This window comes from Falco peregrinus, chromosome 2, assembly GCF_023634155.1.
Source record: "Falco peregrinus isolate bFalPer1 chromosome 2, bFalPer1.pri, whole genome shotgun sequence".
In the NCBI taxonomy this organism is placed as follows: domain Eukaryota; kingdom Metazoa; phylum Chordata; class Aves; order Falconiformes; family Falconidae; genus Falco; species Falco peregrinus.
The window spans coordinates 5,345,949-5,371,101 of NC_073722.1; the positions used below are offsets into that span (position 1 = coordinate 5,345,949).

General features: G+C 40.9%; 1 long non-coding RNA gene across 1 annotated transcript; it reads left to right on the forward strand.

Annotated features, from left to right (window-relative positions):
- Positions 1-6,738: 6,738 nt before the first annotated feature.
- Positions 6,739-24,409, forward strand: LOC129783964 (uncharacterized). Its single transcript, XR_008746173.1, has 7 exons — positions 6,739-7,036; positions 8,384-8,521; positions 8,643-8,789; positions 12,154-12,280; positions 16,066-17,492; positions 18,180-18,285; positions 19,273-24,409. It is a non-coding gene; the product is annotated as an uncharacterized LOC129783964 (long non-coding RNA).
- Positions 24,410-25,153: the final 744 nt, after the last annotated feature.

Sequence of the window (25,153 nt, forward strand, 5' to 3'; positions counted from 1 at the left end):
AATAATTAAATTAAATGAGTCAATTGGTATAAAAATAAAGAATCTTCTCAGGAAAAGTAAGTATTATACAGAATTGTATATACCATGCTAAAACACATCTTGAGGTGCCTGCAAAGGGCACTTATGACCAAAATCATAAATATATCGAAAAGCCTCCCTGGGAGGTAATGAGTTTTTATGGCTTACTCTAAGTACTCAGTTAATGAAACATACATTGTTTCTGCAGAGAGTACAGTTAGTACAAAGAGTTCATCTTACAAATAAAAATAAGTCACAATTGTGTACACATCTGGAATTGTGATAACTAGTCCTTCCTAGGATCACAAGCTCTTCCTGGGCATCTTCATTTTTTTTCTCCTGAGAACAGTGTTGAAGAACAAGATGATGTCTTTTCGAAGACTGATCTGCCCTTCATTGATTTCCCATTCTTCATTTGGGATTCGAATAACACACCCTGAATAATACACTGAACCTTTCATAACTCTGACAAATCAGAGTTAGCACGAGGCCTCAGCATCGTGTGAGTCCAAATGTGCTGGAAGTGCACGAAGCTGCCCACGGTGGGTGTGCTGATTGCTGCCCAGAAGTTTGATGTTAAATACAACGAGCTGTGAATATTTTGTGATTAATATTCTCCATACATATCTGGACTGGATTGTCCAGTAAATACCATTTTCTGCCAGATACCGGAACGGTTAACCCTCTACGTTACATTTGTTACAGTTTCTCACTAGTTTTTTGAATCCTATGAACAAGCACTTTCAATTAAGTTGTTCTGCAGGTCCAAGAAATAGCCTCAATTAACAAATGAGTATATTGCATTTAAAACAACAACCTTTTGCACTATGCTTGGTGTGATATAGATCCATAGGTTAAAAACAGTGGAGCAAGTCACTAAACAGGAATAGCTACATGACAGCATGTACAAAACCCAGAACCCTTCCAGTGTATGCACGGGTAACTAGTTAGCTTATGACATGCTGGTAGGAAATTGCTTTTCTGCTATAAAATAGCCATCCCGGGTACAAAATTTGCTTCTCAATGCTTATAATGATTACTAATAAATATGTAATGTACAATGTTCTCTTTGTTAGGGCATGCTGATCACTTATCATCTGTTCAATAAGAATTTTAACAGGTTCTTTTAGAATATTGATTTGAATGCGCTTAGCAAATTACTGGAAAAGACATTTACAAATATAAAGAAAAATGCATACTGTATTCTTTGTACAAAACTAAAGCTCTTTCCCCAACACTCTGCACGTGCAAGTATTCCATGGACGTGAATGAAAAGTGCTGTTTTATTGGTTAGCCTTCTAGGACTCACTGAAAAAAGCATTTGGTTCATGATAAAGGCATTCAATGAAACATGTCCACAAAAATTTGGATGTAATGTTGTGGAAACATCAGCAGGTACTCTGCAATTGCAGGAGCTGCTTTAATATTTTCCCAGTTGTTTTTACCTAGACCTGAAATAATCAAGTTCTGTAACTTTAAAATCCATTGCAGTCGCAGCTGCAGCTTTGCATATTGCTTACCAGTTGGTGATTATGGGATTTTATGGGTAGCAAAGTCAGAGAAACAGGGATAAAAGGTGCCATGTAAACTTACCAGCTTGATTAAATACGTATGAGGGGGTAGTTCATGTTTAGAATGTTAATTCTCATGCAGTAATGTGGAGACACTGAGGTATGAGATAGAACGTTACTCAGAGGAAAAGCAGGTTTTGAAGCAGGAAAAAAAAAAAAGAAAGAAAAAATATTATGTAAATCAAAATGGTCATTGCTAGAAACAAGGAGTTCACTGTGGAAACTTGGTTCTTTGTTGCCCTGAGGATCTTCCTTCCTCCTCTGACATATGTTTTTTAGGAGGTTCACTTTTCAGGGTAGTGAAAACGTGGAGGTAAAAAAGCCTTTTGTATTAGTTTTCCTTTAGGCTGACATTGGTAGGAATGGAAATATTTTTATTACTACCTCGTCATTTTTGGAGGTAACTTAAGCTTGCCATTTTCCACCATAACACTAGATGTAGTTTTCCAGTTTCCTCTCTCTACCGCATTTCTACTGAGTAGAGAGAAAATTAGACGAAAGGTTAACTTTTACTGGAAGGCTCTATGCTCTCTTCCAAGATCGGTTTCCACATGTGGGGCTAATATCTGGGGGTAAATTAACAGATGGAAGAGTCTAGAGGTCAGAATCATTGCAAGCAGAATATGGTAGTTTGTAATTAAGCTAAAAACTAGTTTTAAGTGCTATGATACTCACTTTTATTTCAAAAAGTTGCAATGATATCTCTGGCCTTAGTTGTACAGAAATGCCCGGGATTAAGAAGCTGTACACGCAAGTTTCCACATAGCAAAAAACTTGATGGGTTTTAAAGAAAAAATTGAAATTAAAACTTAAACAGAATGAATTGAGAGTAGAGAGAAGGAATAGTGTTAATGGTACGTGAACGTAAAATATTGTCTTTTGAGAAAGAGCAATACGCGTTTGAGCTGCCGCACTCTGAAGAAGCATCAATTACTGGATTTGTTGGACCTGTTGCAGTGGCTCATTGTACCAGCTAGTCAGGCCTCTGCTGTATTTGTTACATTAAGTTGAGGGAGTTTAGGTGGAATTCCATCTCCTGAAATGTGTTTTTCCCCACAGATTCTTGTATCTCCAGTTAGAGCAGCTGGCTTACTCCTCTCCCTGTCAAAACCCATGGCAAATGTGCCATTAACTTCGAGATGGATCCAGGTCAGACCCGTGCCATACAGTATGATTTGTAAATGTTTTTCCAGTATTTCTAAGACAGTTAAATGCAGGATATTTTCCCATAGCTAGCTAAGATACAGTCAAAGGACTTATAAATAAAATTGTGTGTGTGGTATTATCGTAAGTAAGGAAATCAGTCCAATACGTTTTGAGGCTTCAAAGCCTCTGATAATATTTTTTGTTCATTTTCTTTAAAAAGTTTCAGATCTCTGTATGAGATTCATTTAAGATCAAAGCAAAAATACCATCGCATGTATTTCTAGTTCAGCTGAAGGTGACAGTTAAGTCCTTTAAGAAAACCTGTTTTTGTGAAATGCCAATTTAATTTTCTCTATAAGATGAGGCTAGGATCACTTTCCAGAAAACACCCATCTTATGAATAGCCATCCAAATAAGACTGCTTAATATTTTGGGAGAAGCTTTCACTTACCACACACATAGCATAGCACAGTAGCAATGGAAAATATTTACATTTTTCATGTTGTCTTAAATAACATAGTGTCTGCTTTAAATAGTAGATTTTCAGTAGCCTTCAGCTCTGGTGTGTCCTGTATTAGTCCTTGATTAACTGTAAAAACAAGACATTGTTAGAAACGGTGTAAAATAAAGATAGCTGTGATAATAGTTTGCAAAATGTTAAAAAGCACCCAGCAGGAATCTGCTCCGATTACCTTTCTGACTAGGTTTGCAAAGCTCATCAAAAACACTTGGGGGTTTTTTTTCTCATGAGATTCACACGAAGACTCACACTGTTGGAAGATAAAGAAAATTGTGCCACTTCTAAACTGCACATTAGGATCATAAATAATACTTCAAGCTTTCTTACTGAAAAATCAAGAGAGCAACAATCAAAGCCTTTTACACACGGAAAAGCTGAGAGACAGGCTATTTTGGAAAGGGAAAGAATATAGTAATGACACCTTTCCTTCACAGGTTTTTGCAGTAATGCCTGTCCTTTTGTCCAGCACATCATATGGTTGCCAAGTACATATGGGCAATTGATGAATAGAGTCAGAGTGAATGCCTTTCCATGAAGTGCACAAAATTGGGCAATTTTATTTCCAAAGTAACGAAAGGCAGATCAGTTTTTCTAACAAGTTTGTTTTCTACAGTTCCACCATTGCAGATGCTGTCTGCTATAGAAAATAAGGAACAATGATCATGATTATGAGCATTGTGAGGAAATCCTACCGTTCCAGGGTTCCTGAAGGTGAATTTTTTCAAGGTTTTAAGGGTTTGGATGAATGTAGAATTTACTTGGCTATTTTCTGGTTGTAATTTCAGTGCACCATGCTGGAAGCAGGTCAGAGCCATGAAGATGCATCCATCCTAGGGCAAGAAAAGAAGCAATAGCTTTAAAAAAATGTTGCAGCATTTTTTTTTTCCTGCATGTGTTAGGTTGTGGCCCATGTGCAAAAGTATGTATGCATGATATTAAATGTGAAGACTCAATGATACTCATTTTTAAGTTAGTTTTAGATACACAAGAGATCTTTGACCTTTACTCTGCCTGTTCTTTGATAATTAAATATTTCCTCATAAAATAAATGTCCACTTGGATATTAATCATGACAGCAATTGAAAGAAAATGCTACTGAAGTTGATCATGTTACATGCAGTAAGTTTTCACAAGCACGAGTGTGAATATTTTTGTTTAAAAAAATTATGAATATCATTCTGGACTGTTCCTCAGTGCTACACGTGAGAATATATTCTTTTCTTCCTATTTTTTTTTGCCATTTCTAATATTAACTACTTAATTATACTTAGAATTGATGTAGAACTGCATATTTTCAAATACTATTGAAATGGTCTCACTTGACAGCATGGGGAACGAAGGTGATGAAGTAGGTTAGTTGCCTTACTAAAGAGAAAAAAGGGATTGAGGATGAGAGGCAGGATAAGGAGCCAGGCTCCTAGCTTGAATTGTCTTACTGTATCAGTTTAAATTCAGGCGCACGTTAAACCTAAGTCAAGAAAATTAAACACCCTCTGTATCTAACTTGAAAAAGAAGCAATTTATACTTGTGATATAAACTTTCTGTTGTTGCTGCTTATCTGGAATTAAAGCAACCTGCCTTTTTCCTTTCATGGTGCAGCTGCATATTAATTTTACTGATGCTAACAGAAAGACTGCAAGCTCTCCCTAATCTCTTTTCCTTCACAGTAGCTGTTTTCCTTTGCTAGGCACATAGCTGTGGAAAATACCACCGAAACTAACCCATAGTCAACAGATAAAGAAAAGCAATGTTTACTGAAGCCGATTTCTAACTTGTTTTCTGTTTTCCAAAGGAGGAAACGTTTAGAACTGCTGATTATGCATATTAGAAAGGCTTTAAAGCATCATCCCTGTTTTGCGTACCAACTGCTACTGAATCTGGATCTCACCTGGTTTCTTAGATGCCCCTGCAGTTGGCTGCTTTGGCAAGGACACAAGCCAATCTTCATGTATGTTGTTTATAGCAAATTTTAATAGCAGCATTTTATATTGGTTAGATTTAACATTTTCTCTTCCTTAAAAACCACACATTTATGTTTGTTTCAAGCTTCTTACCGTAACCAGTCTTGCTTACTGGAAAAAAAACACTCGTTTTTAAAGAGATCAATTTTCCAGCTGAAACTGAAAACATTTTCTGCCTCATCCGTGATGAGCCGAGAAACCAGCATTTCTCATATATGCTGCCTTTTTTTTTTTCTTTTTTCTTTTGCTGAGTTAACAGTTAGCTGTAGGCAGGCCAACAGTCAGAGTACCACAAGGATTGTGGGTTCTAGTATGTTGTGATGGGTTAAGCACTTCGGTGAAGAGACATTAAAAAGCATAGACCACTGGTAACACCTGAGGGGGGCTAGGCAAATACGTAAAATATTTGTATAGGAGGCAATTTGCAGCAATACTCTGCATCTGACTCACACTAACTTTACAGATTAGCCTGAAAAGCCTTCATTTCCTGAATTAGTGATCAGCATCTAGTTGGGTTAGATGCTGATCCGATGTAAACTGACATTGTGTCACTGGCTTCAGCTTGCGATGTCAATAGATCTTATTTTCACTCTGGTCTTGGATCACTTCAGCCTTAAGCCTACTTTTTCAGCCTCAGCATGTTTTCCCTCGAGTTGATTCCTCTGAGCTTTTAAACTTCTCACCTCCACTATGTTGTTTGTTTTTTTTTTTTTAAAAAAAAAGTATTTCATTGTTGAGTGTACAAGGAAATAGTGTGGGGTTGAACTGGGGCTAACAGTCCACTCACAGGAACCTCAAGGAAGTCAAAACGAAGAGTAAATTCTGAATGTTATAAAAGGTGGTCACCTTCCTGAATATTCAAAGCCAAATGTAAAGCTGGTATAACCAGGTTAACACATAAGCAATATTTTGGTTTTTGAAACACATTAATATGAAAGATGACTTCTTAAACCAGGTTTCCTGAGGGTTTAAGAACCCAATATAAAATGCTGCTATTAAAATTTGCTATAAACAATATACATGAAGATTGCCTTGTGTCCTTGCCAAAGCAGCCAACTGCAGGGCCATCTAAGAAACCAGGTGAGATTCAGATTCAGTAGCAGTTGGTACGCAAAACAGGGATGATGCTTTAAAGCCTTTCTAATATGCATAATCAAGCAGTTCTAAATTAGATTGCACCTAATCACCCTGAGTGCAAATTTGGCACACTGTAATTCATATCTAAGTATGTGGACAATTCAGTAAATGCAAATTTCACCCTGTAGAATGAAAAGGTTGTTAATGTGGGTTTTGGTGATAATTACTATTAGCACGCTAATATTTTTAAAAAAAGTTTTTCATCGGAGGTTGAACCTGTATCAACTTAGTACCTTCTAAATATGTGAATTCTCTGTCTCCTCTAGTTTTCAGCAGAGGTACTTGGGACCTCCCAGAATGAGGGTGTAAAGCCCTAAGCTGCAAATTAACTGTTATCTTCCTTCCTGAGGTAACCATGTTTTTTGAGAGAGAGAGAGGAAAAAAAATTAAGCAATTAGTCACTAGTTGTATTTGCTTTGTTTCTGAGCTAGTGGCAAACACTGCAGTAAAATGACAGCTAATCATCTCCTTCTTTTCACTTTGACACCACAAGTTAGAAAGAGTGTTAATGAAAAATCCCCAGCAATTAGTTAAAGGTGCATCAGGTTTTTGCGCTGCAGTTTTTTCTAGCAATGAGAAGGAATGTATCTGTTTTGGTCATGCTGCTGTATATTTTAGCAAGTAAAAAACTCACCCAACTGTAAAGCCTAGGAGGAAGCTAACAAAACCAGTGTGAAACAAGGTGAGTTTTTTTTTTTCCTTTCTTCTTGTTGTTGCTTTTCAGGAGAGTTTACAGTCTTGAGTAAATAGCTTTATGCTTTAGGTATTTTTCAAAAGACTATGCATAATTGTTTTCATGTGTTGATCAAAATTGTTTGCTTTCTGAAAGAGTTGTTGGAGCTCAAAAATCAAAATTACGGGTAAATTTAAGGCAGCTCATAACAGAAGTGTAACACTAGGTTAGCCGCAGCTAGCTCCAGACCTTTGTTGCATGTTGAGGATTACCAAAAGCAAGCAGGATGCATTTACCTTCTAAGCTTTTAAGACGTGTTGGTACTATTATTAGCATTTAATTTCACAGCATCCTGCCATTTCTGAGTATGCACGCACTTTCTGTGACTCTGGTGTAATTTACTACGTATAAGAAAGTTCCTGACCTTGCCACTTGCAAAATATCAGCTTTAAGTAATGTGTTAATAAATATTTGTATTAAAAGGATTAATGGGGACCTGTTCTGGTAATTGTAACTAGCTATAATCCAAAAAGAATACTTGCAGAATGCAGTCTTATCTTCTCATTGGTAGCACGATCCTTACACATGAATAGTCTTGGAGAAATTAGTGTGGCTACGTATGAGAGGAAGTGCTGTGTAACACTGCCTTACAGTCCTACTCGTGGCGCTTTGCTTCGGGGGGAGGGAAAGGAGGGGGCCTTCGGGTTTGGTTCAGCAAGGCTCCCAGTGCGGCTGGAGCGTGTGGCAGCTGGATGCACTTCCGCTCCCAAATCCTGCATCCCCAAGAGCACTGCTGCTCGCCTGGATCTTGTATGAACCCTCACTCTGAGCACCGTTTATTGCAGAAATGGAATACGGACCAATTTGGACCTGTGGGTGTGTTAGAATACACACGCGATAGCAACGTAGTAATTAAGATTTCATAATAGAAACACCCCTACCATTAAAAATTCAGAAATAAGGATCTTTTACCAAAGTATTTTCTTATTCAGTCTAGCTTGCATTAAGAGTACTAGGTCAGAGATGTGAAGAAGGCATCTGCCATTTGTCAATGGAATAAACCAGTACAAAATCAAATTGATATCATTAGAAAGAAATGTTAAAGCAGTCTCACCACAGGGTTTTCTGGTGTATGCAGCAATTCAACGTCCTACAATAAAACAAATCTAAGTTAGAAAAGTTTAAGGTTTGAAAGTGATGTCTCTCACAAGATATATTCTAAGCAATAAATAATGCTTGAAAATAATTTCAATACCACAAGAAATACTTTGCTTACCGTATCTTTCACTGTGGTTTGTAACACATTAATTGTCTTCAAAAGCTGTTTATATTTTACTATTTTGTGTGGAGCTGCAGTCAGCACCGTACTGGAACAGAAGAAAAGCATACACAAAATAATCATCCTCTCCATATTGATGAGTTCTGGTTTAAAATGTGCCAGAAGCAAAGCTGAACACTATTCAAGATGAACACTTTAGTTTGAGCTGTGCTCAGGTATGCTATGCACCTACCTATATACTGCTCCTTGCTGGAGATGTAAAACCCACCCATTTCAGTTTGGAAAGCTTTGTAGAATGGATTAATGAGTAACCCTTTTTTCTTTTCCACTGGCTAGGTGCCTGTATGCAAGTTTGTGCGTAGGGGGCAGGGATTGATGGAGTGAACGAAAATATGCCCCATCTGCACATTGGACAGGAAAAAAGAGAAAAGGGTGAATTCCCATTTTCGCTTTGAGTCAAGAAATGAACATAGTAAAAAGTAGGTACGTAGAAACCACAGACCTAGGTAAACAAAGATTCTGCATTTTTTTCCTGTTTCTTACAGCAATGAATTTCTCCAATCCATCTGAAGTTCTTCAGTACCCTGCTGGAGAAATATGACAGGACTTCTTTTCAGAATTTAAATGTATTTATCTTACTTATTTTATGGCTCCAAGGGATGTCTGTGAACTGACAATTACGTTCTTAGTTTAGTTTCTGCAACAGCTATGAGTAAAAGCTCATCTTAGCATTTAAGCCAGCTGAAGTTTGCGTTATATTCACTCGGAACCAATACCAGAAATTTAACAGCACTGGGGAGAGTATGTCCACTGGGGGTGAAAGTTGCAGGGAGCTGCATTGCCCTGGAAGAGGTGGATCCCAGCAACTATGCCTGCTCCCAAGGCGTGGGAGCAACACTGGAAGATGAGGGACTAAACCCCGGTGAGTCCCAAGGGATGTGTCACTTCGTGGCACTGGTCCAATGCTTGTGACAGCTAAACACATTCCGTTACATTCTGCAGCAGCTAGGCTCGAGGTTAGGTTTGCAATTTAATGCAAACCTTCAAAGGATACGTGATCCTGACATCTGAGAATTCTCTTGAGAATGTAGAAGTGCTTTTGTTTTGGGTGAAACCCAAACAAAAGTGCATACTTTAAAAAAAACCAACGTAAAGCCAGAATAAAACCAGCAGAATTATCTGATTTAAGAAACAAGGCAGATTCTCATTATTTCCTTCAGAACTGATTCCTACTGTAATTAAGTATATATGCTGCTTTTGAGGAAATTTATTTAATATTTAAATGGTGTGCGTTTCCTCAGCAAATGCTGGTAAGGCATGTTCTCTTATGGGGACTTCCACAGTTGGTTTCTTTCTAAACAACTGAAGTTAAAGGTACTTAAAGGTATTCTTCTTGAGCATACTCCTTTTTCTAAATTAGTTGCCTTCAGCCCAAGCCCAGTTTCTGTCACTCTCACTGAGCTGCACTGTTCTCAGGAAGGCTCTCTGCAGGCACTAGGGACTTACTGGACTGCCAGCTCTAGGAGCCAGTTGGTTTTAAAATCACTGTTCCTCCTAGTTCATCACAAGGAGGGAAAAAAGGGCTTTAAATGGTCCTGGTATTATCGTTAATAAATCATTTGGCTCTTAGGTATTATCATTAATAAATGGTTATCAACACTGTGGTGTTGCCAGTAAGAGGTTCCTGTGAGGAATTAGTAGAGGGCAGTTAGAGTCACTTGGACACCTTCACTGTGGTGAATAAGAAGATGCTCAAGTGTTTTTCAGATTAAATCTTTGCCTCTGGAAGTCCCAAGATTTCAGAGGGCTTTGGAGATGCTTTACAAAATCTATACGGTGTTTGGGCTTCAGTGTGGTGTGTAGAATGCTAGTCTGTGTAATGTGCTGACAACATACAAAATGCAACTGTACGTTTGTCTGGTGGGTGAGTCTGGGCAGCCAAGCCGGATCACTTATTTCTTGTTGATCTCAAAACGAGTGTTTAAGCTGATGAGAGCTCTATCTGGCATACTCAAGTGAGATTGTTTTCTGAATGCACATGAGTATTTACTGTACGGTCTTTATGTGCTTAAGCCATTTTTAATTTTTCGGAAAATGGGTAGCTCAAAGGAACAGATTTTACAGGTGTATGTGTAGATACATGTAATGCACTCGTGCTCTCATGTACGCGCACACAAAAGCTCTCCTGGTGAAAGGGATGAATCATGAAAAATCGGAACTGAAGTAAGAAAAAGAATACTTTCTTCTACCACATAGTCTAAAAAATAATTTATTGAAGAAAAGGTAGTGTGATTTATTTATGTTTTCATTTCTTTTGATGGACATGTCTTGAAATAATTTTAGATAAGCAGCACAACTGGATTGAGAAGCAGGGAATATCTCAATAGCTTTTATTTAGACTTTGTGTTAATTTATAACTAAGGTTCATTAACGGAAATCAGGATCTTTTGTTTGAGAAACTATGTGGTGACCAATACATATTTTTATGCCCCACTCTCTCCATCCTATTCATGTGAAGCTTTGCAAAATGGGGGGGGGGGGGGGGTGTTTACCTCTTGTTCAGCACCTCTGTGAGGCTGCTGAGAGGGTAAAGAGATTGTGTCAGCCTTTATTTTATGCGTCTTTATTTGGTTGATAGGTTGGAAGCTTTCCACTTGGATGTGGAGTAGGGCTCTATTAGCTCAGCCCTCATTAGGTGGTTGGCAGTTACTCATGCATAGATATCGCTGCAGATTGTTTGCATTGACCAGACAACTTCAGGAGCACCCAAGAACTTCAGTTAATGCGCAATATGACTGCCCATAGATTTTCAAGAACTCAGGGCTTGAAGGGACAACACAGAGGGCATTGGCTCCTGTCATCGTACAGCTACATTGTACAGTGGCTTTAATATTTTAATTGTATCAGCTAGAAATGCCTCACCTATTATAGACTAACATTGCGTTTGTCCTTGGCAATTTGCTAGACAACAGTATGCATAACAGCATTCTGGATATAGCTATGTCTCTGGGAGTCGCTTCCAGATACTTGTTCTGGTCTATACAGCCACATATAACAAGACTCTACAACTCTCTGGTAGAATCGTACCTGTGTAGCTAATAACCATTTTAATTTTCTTTTTTTGTCCATAAACCTGTATTGAATATGGATCTCATGCATTGACCAAACCTTCAAACAGTGCTGCTTCTCGGGATAAAAATATGAGTAACTAAAGAGTGGAATAATTGTAAAGCTCGCATGTTACTAGCCTGGACAGCGTTGAGATTCTGTTGCTTTAGGAAAGAAAGGAACATAATGGCAGACAAAGGCAGCTTTAAATCCACTGAGCCAAACTGATTGGAGAGGACATGTACGTGTACCAAGGACATGTAGCAACAGGACAAGGGGGAATGGTTTTAAACTAAAAGAGGGTAGATTTAGATCAGATATTAGGAAGAAATTCTTTGCTGTGAAGGTGGTGAGGCACTGGCCCAGGCTGCCCAGAGCAGCTGCGGATGCCCCATCCCTGGCAGCGTTCAGGGCCAGGCTGGATGGAGCTTGGATCAGCCTGGTCCAGTGGGGAAGATGTCCCTGCCCGTGGCAGGGGGGTCAGAACTAGATGACCTTTAAGGTCCCTTCCAACCCAAACCATTCTATGATTCTATGAAGTTCAAGCCTGTTTTGAGGAGTTCAGGTCATCACAAGCATCGTATTTAAGCAAAGCTGTTATGTTAGGCTCTGGTTACCCCTTCACCTCTAGGTTTACTTAAAGGTCTTGCAAACTGAGTCCAAGTGGGAGAGCCCTGCCGATGGCTGGCAAGTTGTGTGTGCTGTTTGTGGTGCTAACAAAACAAACTTTCTTGTACAGCACTGCACTGCAAAAGGCAGTTTATAACATTAGAGGAGACAAAACGGTGAAGACCACTGCATATTTTACAGTAAAACCTGCTACTTGAAAGAATCACTGTACAATAACACCAGAGACCGTTTGGGTGGTAAGTAGAAAGCGAAACATTGTCATTTTCTACCAGAAGCATCTCAGAAATATGGCAGACTTTATTCATTTGCTGGTTCAGCAGGATAATTCATGGATTTGGTGAAGGCAAACCTCCACCAAATTTGTGGGAAATGAGGTGGATCTATGAGTTATCCCTAAATTAGATCTATTATAGAGGAAATGAGTTTTAGTGTTGGTGGAGTAATTATAATGGGAAGCTAAACAATAGGTATTTGGCAAGGTGGTAGTGGTTGGTTGCATATCACGTCTCTGTATAGTGTCCTGTTTAGTGCTAGAGGCTATAAGGTCACAATAGTTGCTTGAAGAGAGGCATGCTGACAGAGAAAGTGAAATGTAAGGACGAAGAAGAACTTCCTTTATGTCTAGGCAGTGGAGAAAACTCCTTGATATCCCTCTGATCAGATAAGAGCGAGCAAGTTGCTTTTTATATACGTCACTTCTCTTTTGTGGCTTAGGAACATGCTGAGTCAAATAATGACACTCTCTCTCGCACCGTCGCCTGCCTGGCCCCAGAGGGACAGGTGCAGAGTGGAAATCTGAAAAACCTCCCATCCCAGGCATGCGAGGCTGAGCCTTCCTCTTTCCTCTTTGCGACGGTGCCGCCCAAGTGCTGAATGACTTCGACCCTGAAAGCCCAGTTCCCCCACCCACATTTTCCTTTACAGTATAGCTGAATGGAGGCTTTTCCCATAGCTTAGTCATGGCAATGGCTCAGCCAAAAAAAGCCTGTAAGGTACAGGGCTGCTTTCAAAGAACTTCTATAACTCACGCACATGACATTCCATTTGTATACTATCTGTGACTGGGGCAGGGGGGATTGCAGTAAAGCAAGGGGAGAGCGTTATGCTTGACAGTGGGAGACTAGGAAGAAGACCCCTGTATAACAGGTTTAGGAAAACTAGTCTTTAAAATATTTCTGACAAGTTTGCAAGTTAGTTTCGGCCTCTCTCAATTTAATTTTCTTATTATAAGCTTTGGTACAATTCTGTCTTTTAACCTTGCTTTGAAAAGAGAAAATCAAACCTGGGAAAAAATTATTCCCAAATTGTAATTATACTTGCTGTAAAAATCAGAGTAAAGATGACTGAATGTGGTGACATAAACACTAAAAAATTACTAGGCTGATACACAATAAAAACCTGTTGACACGCTCCATGATGTTCCTCCAGGTTTAACTTATAGCCAGTTTCCAGTCCATACTGAAGTGGATCACACATTGGCTAATTAAAAGATCCCATTCAGTAAATGAAGAAATTGGAGGAATAAATGGAGCGGCTGTTACAGGAAATTCTGCATTACTGTCTTGAAGGAATATACTGAGGATCGAAGGGATGCCAAGCAAAAGCTTTTATTACAGAAGGTTCTTCTTATATCATGGAAGGAAGGGTAATTACCTGGAACAAAATATTTAAGGCAATTCTCAGTTGCTGGAAAACAAGAAGAATATGAAAAGTGCTCAGCTGGCTGGGTTGTAAGGTGAACTGCTCCGTCAGACCGTACTTGTGTGAGTACCAAAGAAACCCCCTGTCTGCAGCTCGTAACGGGGCTGGAGTGGTACCTGGGTCCTGTGGGCATGCTGGCGTTTGGCCTCTAGCTGTTACCAGGTTTAAAAATCATTTGTCTTACACTTCTAGCAGTGAACATTACTGACATTAACATTAACATCTGTGGTTCTCAATTGCAATTAAGGCTGAGACGCAATAGCAGCGTAAGAATGGAAGATACTTAGTGGATGGAAAGTAGAACCCGCTTTCAAGAAGAGACAATGTTTCTGAATCTAGTGCAACCCTGGTCATGGTTTTATCTAAGCTTTAGGAACAGCTTCAGCTAATGAAGACGTGTGAGAAATGCAAAAGCCATGTGCAGATGTTCCTGCATTGCCTCATTTGTTTCAGAGGAGCCATTACTGTCTTTGTTCTCTCTGGTTCAGCAGAAGTGAGTGAGTATGACAATAAAGTAGGACAATTTACTATCAACAGCAATAATATGTACATTAAATACCAGGTGTATCCTGCTCCTAGGTCAACCCAATGATGCTTGCTATGCACGTAGTCTGATGGATGTATTCCTAGCCTTGTCATAACAAACCTTACTGAGAAATTGTCTTAACATCCAGAGCCTGACACAAGCCTAGACCCACCATGCGCAGAACCAGATACTCAGAAGAACTGTCCTCTTCTGGCCGTCTCCTTTCAAGTCTTGTCTTTAATGCTGGAGCAGCCTCCCACCTCCTGGCTCTCACCTTTCTCCACATGGGGGATGGAAGCAGCCTCACTGGGTCACCAAGTCTGGTCTCCTGTCGCTGCAGGCATCCACGTCATATAGTTCCTTTCGCATCTCAGCTGAAAACTCCTGCATAAGGCCTTATCAGTCCCGATCTCTGTAACGATAAGAGCTTAGAGCTTTTTCTGTGCCTGAGGTACACTCCAGCTTTTATAGGGCAACTTCATTTTTATCTGCAGCACTGTTAATAATCTTTCCCCACTAGCCGAGGACAGCTACGCTGAGAAGACGCGCGGCTGCCGGCAGGAAGCCCAGCTGCCACAGCTCTCTAGAACCATCTGAGGGCCCGAAGCAGTCGTTCAGCTGAAAGCCACAGGCAGGGAGAGGGGGGGGCGAGAAGCAAGACAAGTCAGCGCTCCTCTGCCGTGTTGCAGCAGTGGCCTCTCCTGCAGCTCCAGTGCTGGATGGCATTGTGCTGTGGGTCTTCAGGTCTCCTGGTGAAACCTGGCCCAGCGGTGCGTGGCCTTTCTACTGCAGGAGCGTTCCCTGTATGCAATGCATGTCTGCCGAGGGCTCCACTGAGAGACAGTATGGCCCACGGTGTGAAAAGCAGCGATGTGGTAGCACCGAAACCCGGCAGAACGTGCCGTGTTCATTCAAAATGTTCAGAAGGAAAAATCAAAAGGGAGAGACGCAGACATTGGACACTGAATGGAGGAAGCAGGACGGCACAGTAAAAAATGCTGCTTTTGTTCATTTACTGCTGGTAACGAACAGAAGGAACAGGGTCAGAAGAGAGTTACTTCTATGTTACAATATCACTAGCATGGAACAACTAACTCCCCCAAACCACTGCAGGCTCAAGATGAACGAGCCTGGTGTGGAAGCTAAAGCAGCCTGTGGTACTACAGGCACTACATATAGAACTATTCCGCGGGCAGCTGGGCCTTCCTATATCCTGACGTGCCTTGCATGGTGATCTGTGTGATACTATAGCTCATCTTTCAGTATCAGAATGAAAGGTTTGACATTACAACTTTGTTTGGAAGCCACTCTCGGGGTCTGGCGAGGCTGCTGTGCTGGGATGCACTCCCCGCAGCCATACAGTTTCACGGAATTGTCCCCCCCTTACACAGTCCAGAGCAAAACACAGGGCACAGCCAGTGAGGGGCTACAGCCCCTTTTCCCTCCACTCCAGCAAATCTGCTCTGATTTTACTTTCCTTAAAAACACATTCTACATAAAGCTATCTTCAAAACAAAATGCATTTTTTTTCACTTTTTATTATCCTTTGCCATTTAGCATGTATTGGCAGAAGCAGATGACTGGACACCACTTTTATTTCTAACGAGTTTCACTTTCTGGTTCTGGGGTATTAACAAAATATTACATATTGTATCCTCCTTTGTATGTGTATATATATTTACTGTGTATACACAGTTTCTATTAGAATTTTTTTTTTAGATTGTGTTGGTTTCAAGTTCTATAAACTCATTCACATCGTTCTACTGCCTTTTTTTTTTTTTCCGGTCTTCCCAGGCCTACGGACAGCATCATGTCATACCGTGCTGGGGTGCCTCTGTGGCACAGCAAGCAATAGCAAGGACAGAAGAGCAGTGTGAGGTGGCACTGCAGGACGTGGTCTGCCTCCCCTTGGGGTGACTCCTAAGTATCTGCTTGCAGACCTCAACTTCTCCTGTGCCCCGCCAGCATGTGTGCTGCAAACCACTGAGCAGTCATCAGATTCTGCTTGTACTTCAGCTCCTGCAGCAAAGAAGAGGCTTTGGTGTCACGCTGCATGACCAAAGGGGAAGGCTGAGGAAGAAGCCACCTCTGCAGATCTCAGGATGTAGCAATGCAAGCGCTTTCTTCAGCAGCAAGGCCATTTAAAGAACTTTCTACTTGAGGTTACTGCTGCTCTGCTGTATCTCTGTGTCACACTACTGCAGTCTGAGGAGCCTCTGTGACAGTAGCTGGGGTCATGAAAATGATCCAGCTTAAAACCCCCCCTTGCAAAAGCCTTAAGAGGTTGTTGGGGTTTTTCTTGTTGTTCTGCTTTGTTTTGACTGGAATCTTTTTTTTGCTATCAGCTCTGCTTTCTCCTTAGCACAACTGACAGATTTGCAAATAGTGATGAGTTGCTAGAAGTCAGAAACTCCTCTTCTACTGGCTTTGCTACTGATCAAAAATGTGGATCGCCTACGCAATCAGTACCTCCTTCAGCACGCAAGGCTGAGGGGGGCAGGGGGTATTGCTCAGCAACACCATTGCAGGAACAGCAATCTGGTGCCGCTGCAAGCAGCATTCGGCCCTTTAACTGTACCTGAAATTCGATTTCTGGCAGAATCATTTCAAGGAAGAGGATTTAGGGAATTCTGAGCTCTGCAGCCTGGTCCACATTTAACCCTCTTACAGGTATAATAGTATCACTTGGGCAGGATTTGTTATTTTTCAGGTAGCTGTATCAATAAAATCTCTGATGTGAATTTAATTATGCCAATATAGAATTATCTTAAATAGGAATACTAACTATTCTGTTTCTCATATACGAATTACTCTATGAATACAACACACTTTGTTATGACTTCCCGCTTAAATAAATCTGCGATTTGTTTATAGCAGGTTAGGGAATGCTCTGAGGTGACTAGCTCATACCATCCTTAACAGATAAAACTTTAACGTACTATCTTTGAAAAACAGCATTTCTTGGTAATTTTTTTTCCCAGATGTCTCCGTTTCTGTCTTCATCTACAACTAGACGTTTACAACAGAAATGACCGTGTATGCCTGTGCCTACAGATGTATCTTTTCTATGTGCACACATACAGATGTGAAAAGCTATATAGCACAGTTGCTTTGCATAATGAGTTTCATTTGTTTTCACAGGCCAGCATCTTAAGCGAACCTTGGAAAAACTATTGTGTGATCAGTCATCGCACTGAAGCAGCAGCACCCATTTGGTACAGGTAGCCTTGGATAAAAAGCTGAACACTGTGGTTTCAGTGACTTATCGTTGAAACCCTGTGGTTTCTGCGTAGGAGGCTGTACAAGCTGGACACGTTTGACATCCTTGTTTCTAAGCTGTGAAATCTGTACATCTAATTTATGAAAATTATGTCTGGTTTAATTTTATTTTTTTAATGAAGTCAACATATTTTCCTTGCATTCAGTGGAAACAATAATGGAAATGTTTTAAGATGTACTGTGAGCCTGTTTTGACTTCACGAAGGGAAAAGAATCAAGATATTCTTGATTATGATTAAGCTCTAAGAAGGAAATAAAAATTAAATACAGGGAGTTAGAGGTAAGAGGAAAGCATTTCTCAAGTCTGGAGACAAATAGAGAAATTAACTGTGAGAAGTGACGTAGATATTATAAAAGAAAAATATTCCCAGTGATAATTTGATTTTAAAAAGAAGCCACACAAGTAAGGTAATTTAGAGTAAACCATGGTACTGGTACCATTTAGGGTAACCAGCAGTATCTATAGTCTTTCAGGTGGTTTAAATACACGAATAAGCTTATGTTTAAGGTAAATCTAAGACTAATGAATATAAAGTTAGGACAAAGAGGGATCTGCAGCAGAAGCAGTTGCAAGCGAAGAAGAACGTAATGAAACATTAGATCAGTTGTGTGCTTTTTTTCTCTTCCAGTTGAGTTTTATGCTACATTCAGTGAATTGAGTCAGTTTGTTGAAGGGTGAAATGTGCTCATGTTGGTGCAACAGATATGGCAGGCGTGCACAGCTGGAACTGGAAGGTAAGTTTCTTGGCTTCACTATGCTGTGTAGGTGTAGCAGAAACACATCCATGTCCGCATTGCGGAACTGGAACCGGGACAGTCATGGACCCACGGGCACTAGCCTTCATTCTTTCCCTTGCTCTTCTCCTTCCTGCTCTGGTGAGTGCCTATCATCCTGTAACTCCTCAGGAAGCTGAGCTGTGGCAATACAGGATACCTGAGCCTCTAATACTGGCAAATCCTGTTGCCTTCAGTTGTCATCAGCAACAATGGCACTGACTGCCCAAATCCTGAGTTTTCACGAACAACAACTTTGCCTCTGGCAGGCAAGTTTCAAGAAGCATGTATGCCATTCCCTGTAAGTGAACCTATGGAAACATATTAAAAACAAGCAAAGGCCTCTGAATAGAAAATAACAGAGAAGAAAAAGAATATTTAAGGTACAAAACAAAGTTTCTTGCTGAAATATAAATGAAATTACTACCTGTGTGAAAATAAATATCAGTGCCTTTGTGGGAGTACAAAAATCTGCCTGAAAACATTAGTCAAAGGCTTCTGTGTGAGCAAAGATTGAAAGTGTGATCACTCACTGTCAATTAATTTCAGAGGATGACTGCAAGTTTCATCTTAATAATTTTCAGTGATTTCCATACCAAAACATCAATAGAAGACCATAGATTTTAATCCTTGCTACTGTCTCATTGGTCCTGAGGGAGAGTTGTTCCTTTTCAAGAAAAAAAAACAAAAAAGTGTTACTCTAACGTTGTACTTTTGATTGGAAAATGTAGATGTCTTGTCCTGCTTGTGTTTTCTTTCCAGAAACCTGAGCCAGTAAACATGATGACTGCATCTGTAGGTGAATATACAAGAAAATACAAAAACTACTGTCTTAACGTACTCTTCTGGACAATGACATGCTTCTTGCCTGTTATTTGTGTGTTTCTTGCAGACTTAACGCTTGATACCCCCATTCCTTCAGTGCTGTTTCTCTGAACTGTCTTGTAGGAAACCAAGAGAAAAAACAAGAAGGCACTGAAGATGCTACTCCAGATCAATGGAGGCTTTGGAAAACCACATTTTTTCCATAATCACTGCAAACGTGGGATATACAAGTAACAAATGAAGAACTCTCTTTTGGAGCATCCAGACTTCACCCAGAAGCAATTATCATAAGATTCAGCATTCCTTTCCATATAGCTGAATTTCCAGTCCCAATCCTCTTCCTCTGACTAGCGTAAGCATTACACAATTGCTTTTATATTGAACCCAAGGAAAGACTCTATCGATGCTTCTGTTTTCTCTTCTTCTGTGTAACTAAGCCTACAGTTCTTCAAATCCCTGGTGGGCAGCATTTTTAGGTGGTTTCATAGCCACTGCATTTCCACTTTTAGCTCTGAGCATGTTCTCTTCCTAACCTGCCTGCCTGTTGCTGGCCAGGGATAGGCAGTGAAGCACCAGTGCTGCACCTCTGCCCCAGGCACCCCCTCTCTCTCCCAGGATGGTTGCATCTCAGGTGCTGAGGAGCAAAAGGAGCTGCTTAAGCCTCCCCTGCTACAGGTTTGACCCCCTGGTGTTGAAAGTCCAGCTGAAAAGTCACAGGAGGTCCTTTCTTCCCCTCCTTCTAGCACCAGCCATTCACCAGCTTTGGTGTTTGCCTCTCAGGGAACAAGTTAGGTCACTAAGCCAGCCAAAAACATACCTTGCTGTGGCAGGGAGATGTTGGGCTGGACCAGTCATCCTCATGGTGCATGTCCTGAGAGACACTTGGCCATCAGAGCACAGAGATGCTGCAGGTACTTTGCCATGCCTTCCCAGGGGCATATCTCTTACCAGCTGAGGAATGCTGCTCCACATCATGGGCAAATGACTGAGGTAATGGAAGCTTGCCTCAGAATGGTATTTTCTTAAATTTTTTTTAAGTGCATCTTTCATTGTCCCGCAGACTAGAAGGTTACCCCCCTTCGGTCACCCTCCTCCCCTGTTGTGGAGTATTTCTTTTAACCCTGATCATTTCAGATGTCTGATGTACGAGTAAACCATAGGCAACTGTTGCTGCATCGCTGGGCGAGGAGGGCTATGACACCCAGCAGGCACGAGGAGAGGGTGGGTATGACTCTGTCCTACCCAGCCTTCACCTTCAAACCAGACCTTCACCTGGTACTGCCGTCAGCTGAGCCACTGCTAGCAACTGCCTATATGCTTGTAGCCCGTTCACAGGGCAAATAAAATGCTAATTGCTTAAGCAGCTAAGAAGATTGCATTTTAGTTGCTCTTTGAACTGGTCAAAGAGTGCACGTGCACCAGTGCTTTTAGCCACACCACCTTGATCTCCGGGAGTTGTGTGCCCATATCATGCACCACACGTAAGGAGGTGCTGAGTGGATTCCAGAGGCTGCAAAATAATCACACTTGGTATTGCTGAACCAAGGGTGGACACGTGAAGGGAAATGGAAACATTAAAGCTGAGAACAGGAAAACTCACAAGAATGTCAGAAACCTGAAGAAAAAAAAAGGAGACAAAGATGTAATTTCCAAAACAATAACCAGAGATCAAAGGAGGCTGATGTTCTTTCAAATCGATGTTTGTGACAAATCTGCAGGAGAAGGTTAAAGAGGAGCATTATTTTGAAAGGTGCGGTGAAAAAAGAGTATTGCAGAGAAGCAACAGACAGACCCTGTAGCTTTTTTCTTGGCTCTCTTCTTGCCATCACCCTCTGCATTTCTGTGCTAGCCATGCTGAGGTTTTCTGAGAAAAATGCCACAGTGTGCTTCACTTTAAATTGGCTTTAAATTGAGCAGAGATTAAGCTGTTCTACCCTCTGCTATAACCATATGCCATGGAAATTCTCCTTACTCATTCTTTGAGATGCCTTGTTTTCTCTGCTATTGCTAGATCCAGTCAATGCATTTAAGGATTGAACTGCACAGATTTTCCCTTTTAGCATTATTCTTCACCATACTCTGATTTTATTGCTTGTTTCCAATTTCTGTCAAAACGAATAAATAATTAGGGATACCAAAATGTTTCATGTTGACACCTTAATACGAGCATTTCAGTTTTCCATTTATGATACTTCATAATGATATTCCACATGATATTTCACTATGAAGATTTGGTTTATTTGACATAGTTCTAAAAGCTGGAAAAGAAACTTTTTCTTCATAATTTGATGCAGAATGTCCAGCCTGAAGTGAACTTTTTTTTTCCTTGATCATCCCAATCATTGCCGTGTTTTTTGTGCCTCTTCATGTGTGTTCTGGCAAATGGAAAAATCAGATGCTCACCCTGTTTTGGCAACCACTCTAACATTTAATAGTCATTCTCTGTGCTTTCTTAGGTCTTTGCGATTCAGTACACATGCTCTGAAATATTTCTATGCTCGCTTTTTATTTTTTCACAGGTGGGGAACAACGTCAGGGTTATGTGCAGTGGGTAATCAGTATTCCAGAGAATGAAGGACCAAGAATTAACTGGTGGAGTACACAGAGAAGAGCCTGACCTTTGGCGTATATAAACTCTGCAATTAGTCCTTGTCCTTCCCACTTTATGCATGAGGGTTAAGCGGTCTGATACGAAAAGGGGAGGTCAGCAAGCCAACGTGCCAAAGTAGAACTACCCAGGCAATGTAAGGAAGCTTCTAAGAGTTCAGGATAACACAGGTTGAAGAAAATGCTGGGACTTGACTGACTCCTGGGAAGAGGGGGTGAGGAGACTGCAGTGGGGAGAGGTGCGGGCCCTTCACCCCCCGTTACTGCAGCGGTAGGCCTGGCACCATGGCCACTGCCTCTGCCTCCCTGGCACTGTCCTCACGCGCCTGCTGTTAGCCCTGCCTCTGACGCGCCGGGTGGCACGCTTGGGTGACGAGGAGCAGGTACGGAAAACCTGTGAACGGCTTGTGCCGCTCGGGGAATAGCTAGGCAACGCCTGGGGCTGGCGACTGGAGACAAGGTGCTGTCTTTCTACCTTAATAGTGTCTGTCTGCTTCTAACAGGGCCAGAGAAATTTTCTAATTTTCTTTAACTTACCCGGCCTAGCTAGGGGATTTGGATTTAGCAGCTGTTTTGACAGGCAGTAGCGTCCTTTAATTTTTTCTCTCGCAGAAAAAGAAATAGCGAGGCTTTGGGATTTAAATGATGTCTGTATTTTTAACCTGTTCCTTGATGTTTAAAGAAAGACAAATGTAACCTTTTTATAAGGTTAAGAAAATGGTCAGGAGAAGCCAGTGTTTTAGACAAAAAATTGTCTTTTCATTAGTGCAAAACATTCTTTAGGGTTATTTAACATCTTCCATAAGTTAGTGGAAGACTGCCTAATGTGGGTTGATGTGGACTACTATGCTTTATTAGTTCTATAGACCTACACAGTGCTTTTTTTGTACCTAGTGGAAATGGGTAAAAGGGCCTTATTTAGCTGTTTTTCAGTTCCCATTTTACCCACTGACTGGAAAGACCAGACACTTTTTTGGCTCTGAATGTCTTCCAAAAAATCTGTGCTCCTTCCCTTCCTGAAGGGATTCGAGGGAACTCACAACAGGGGGCTCTCAAGGCTTGCTTAAGGAAAAACATGTAACTCAGCCCTGCATTTCTTCAGTCTAAACGAAATACCCCAAACTAGAATATGAGCCAAGATTTCTGTAAGAATGATGTTGTGCGTGAACAAGACCAGTCCAGTACTACGAGAGAGTTATTACACCGGTATAAATCAGAGCAGCCTGAATTCCACACTTGCATTGCTTCTCGGGCTAGCACTGAGAAAGCTTTTCAGGCCTGATTAGTCGTTTGAGTGAAGTGTAATAAATATCAGAGAAACTAATTCAAAAAACCTCTCGGTAAATGTGAGGCATAGCTGCTCTCTAGTGGACTTGTGAATAGTGTTAGCAGTGTAGGTACGCTTCACATCCCCAGAAAATAATCGTGTGGATAGTCTGCTGAGAGACAGAAGATGAACGGTGCCTCCGCATGTGAGTTCAGCTGCTGCTTCGTTTCCTTGCTGTCTCTTCCCCTCCTTACGGAGCTGACTTACATCAGGGTTACAGCAAATAGCAGAATGCAATAGCAACTTAAAAAAATATCCCCATTGCTGTGGCAAGCAATATTTAATTATCTATATGTTGTAGTTCTGTTTGCAGACGGCAGTGTTTCCATTTAGCATCGTGCGAGAGTGGCAAGTATCTTAGAGCTAAGGAAAACCATTTTACCAGAAAAGGGGAGGTGTACAAAGTACTTTTTTCCTTATGCTGTACAGAAAAATACCTGCTGCACATAGGACCTTCGCATTTGGGAAAGTGAGATCCTCTCGGGCTTTCTCAGGAGAAAAAAACTACTGATTTCAGTGGGATCAACATCAAATCGAGTCAGTCTGCCCGGGCATAAGTGTGTGCACACAGAGGACCAAATAACATGATTCAAACCCCCTAAAAGTTTATGAGAGAGACTGAAAAAGTTAATCTTTAATACTATGAACAAAATAATGTGTGCAACAAAACAGCCTGTACTTAACCCAACATCGTTTTTTTTATATATGTGAGAAGGTTTGCTTAAGATGTAACATCTATTTCAAAAGGAACTTTAGGCATAACCTGGACATCCCATTTCTTAGATTTTCATTAAATTACTGAGAACGGTGTTCCCACCATAAAGAAGTCTGTCAAAATACTGAAGATGTCAAAAGAGTATCTCATATTATGGATTCTTACACAACCCTTATCTTTTGTGTGTGTGCCAACTTTATTAACAAGTTAATTGTGGTGCAATGGTAAAGAAAATGTATTTAGAGTTGTATTACCTAATTAAATTTTAAATTAATGGTACCCACCTTAATCCACAGAAAGCTATAAAGAAAAAAAGATAAAAAAAAATCTCAGTTAGTGGGGGAAAGAAGAATGATAAAGAACAGAGTTGGTAAATGGTTTCTTTTGGTGGTCCTTTGGTTCCCTCCAAGGAAGCGTACTGCATGCTGCCTGGATCAAGTCCCTCAGCAAGACAGTACTTGCTGTGTATTGCTGCGTAACATGAGTATGTTACAGTAGTAGTAGTGATGTACCTGCTATGATGGAAAACAGACATTACAGTGAATGTATACACTACATTGCAATCACTTGTACAACTATGGGAACGCACGTGTGGAAGATAGAGGGAAGGATCGAAGTCGGTTTCAGTAGACACAGCACCCCACGTTGATGCAATTACATAAACCAAAAATGTCCTTCATCAGTATAGCTCATTCCCCCTATGTGCTGGTGGAAGAATCCAGCTATAGGCCATCTGTTTTATACCAGGAAGTCCTATTAAGCATAAAAGCGTACCGTAACTTTCTCATTGGTCTGTGGCCCAAGAACAAAGTGCCTGAATGATGGCTGGGGAGTCTAGGTGGCATGTCACCTGGGTTGGTGCAGATAAAATCTCCACCTAGTATTTAGGTGTTTGTTTGGGTGGTTTTTTTATTGGCCTTAAAAGGAAACACGAGGGGAAAATGCCACTACATTCCCTTCTCACACCAGCACTGTAGAGTACATAAGCCGTGGTGATGTGGGGTCAGCAAACATCCAGAACATACACATGACTACCTTGGCTTTTTCAAAGCACCAAGCTCTTTCCCACTGTGGTGGGTTGACCCCATCCAGTAGCTAAACGCCCCCTCCCCCTGTGGAATGGAGGAGAGAAGAAGAAGAGCAAAACCAAAAAGACTCATGGTTCAAGACAATGTTTACTACTGAAGTGAAGAGCAGGGGGAAAAGTGATGGAAAAGCAATTGCTCACCCCTTGCCACAAGGAGACTGATGTCCAGCCAGCCTCTGAGCAATGACTACCTCAGAAGACAGCCCCTGCTCCTGCTTTTATTGCTGAGCATATCTTTATTAGGTATGGAGTGTCTCTTTAGACAGCT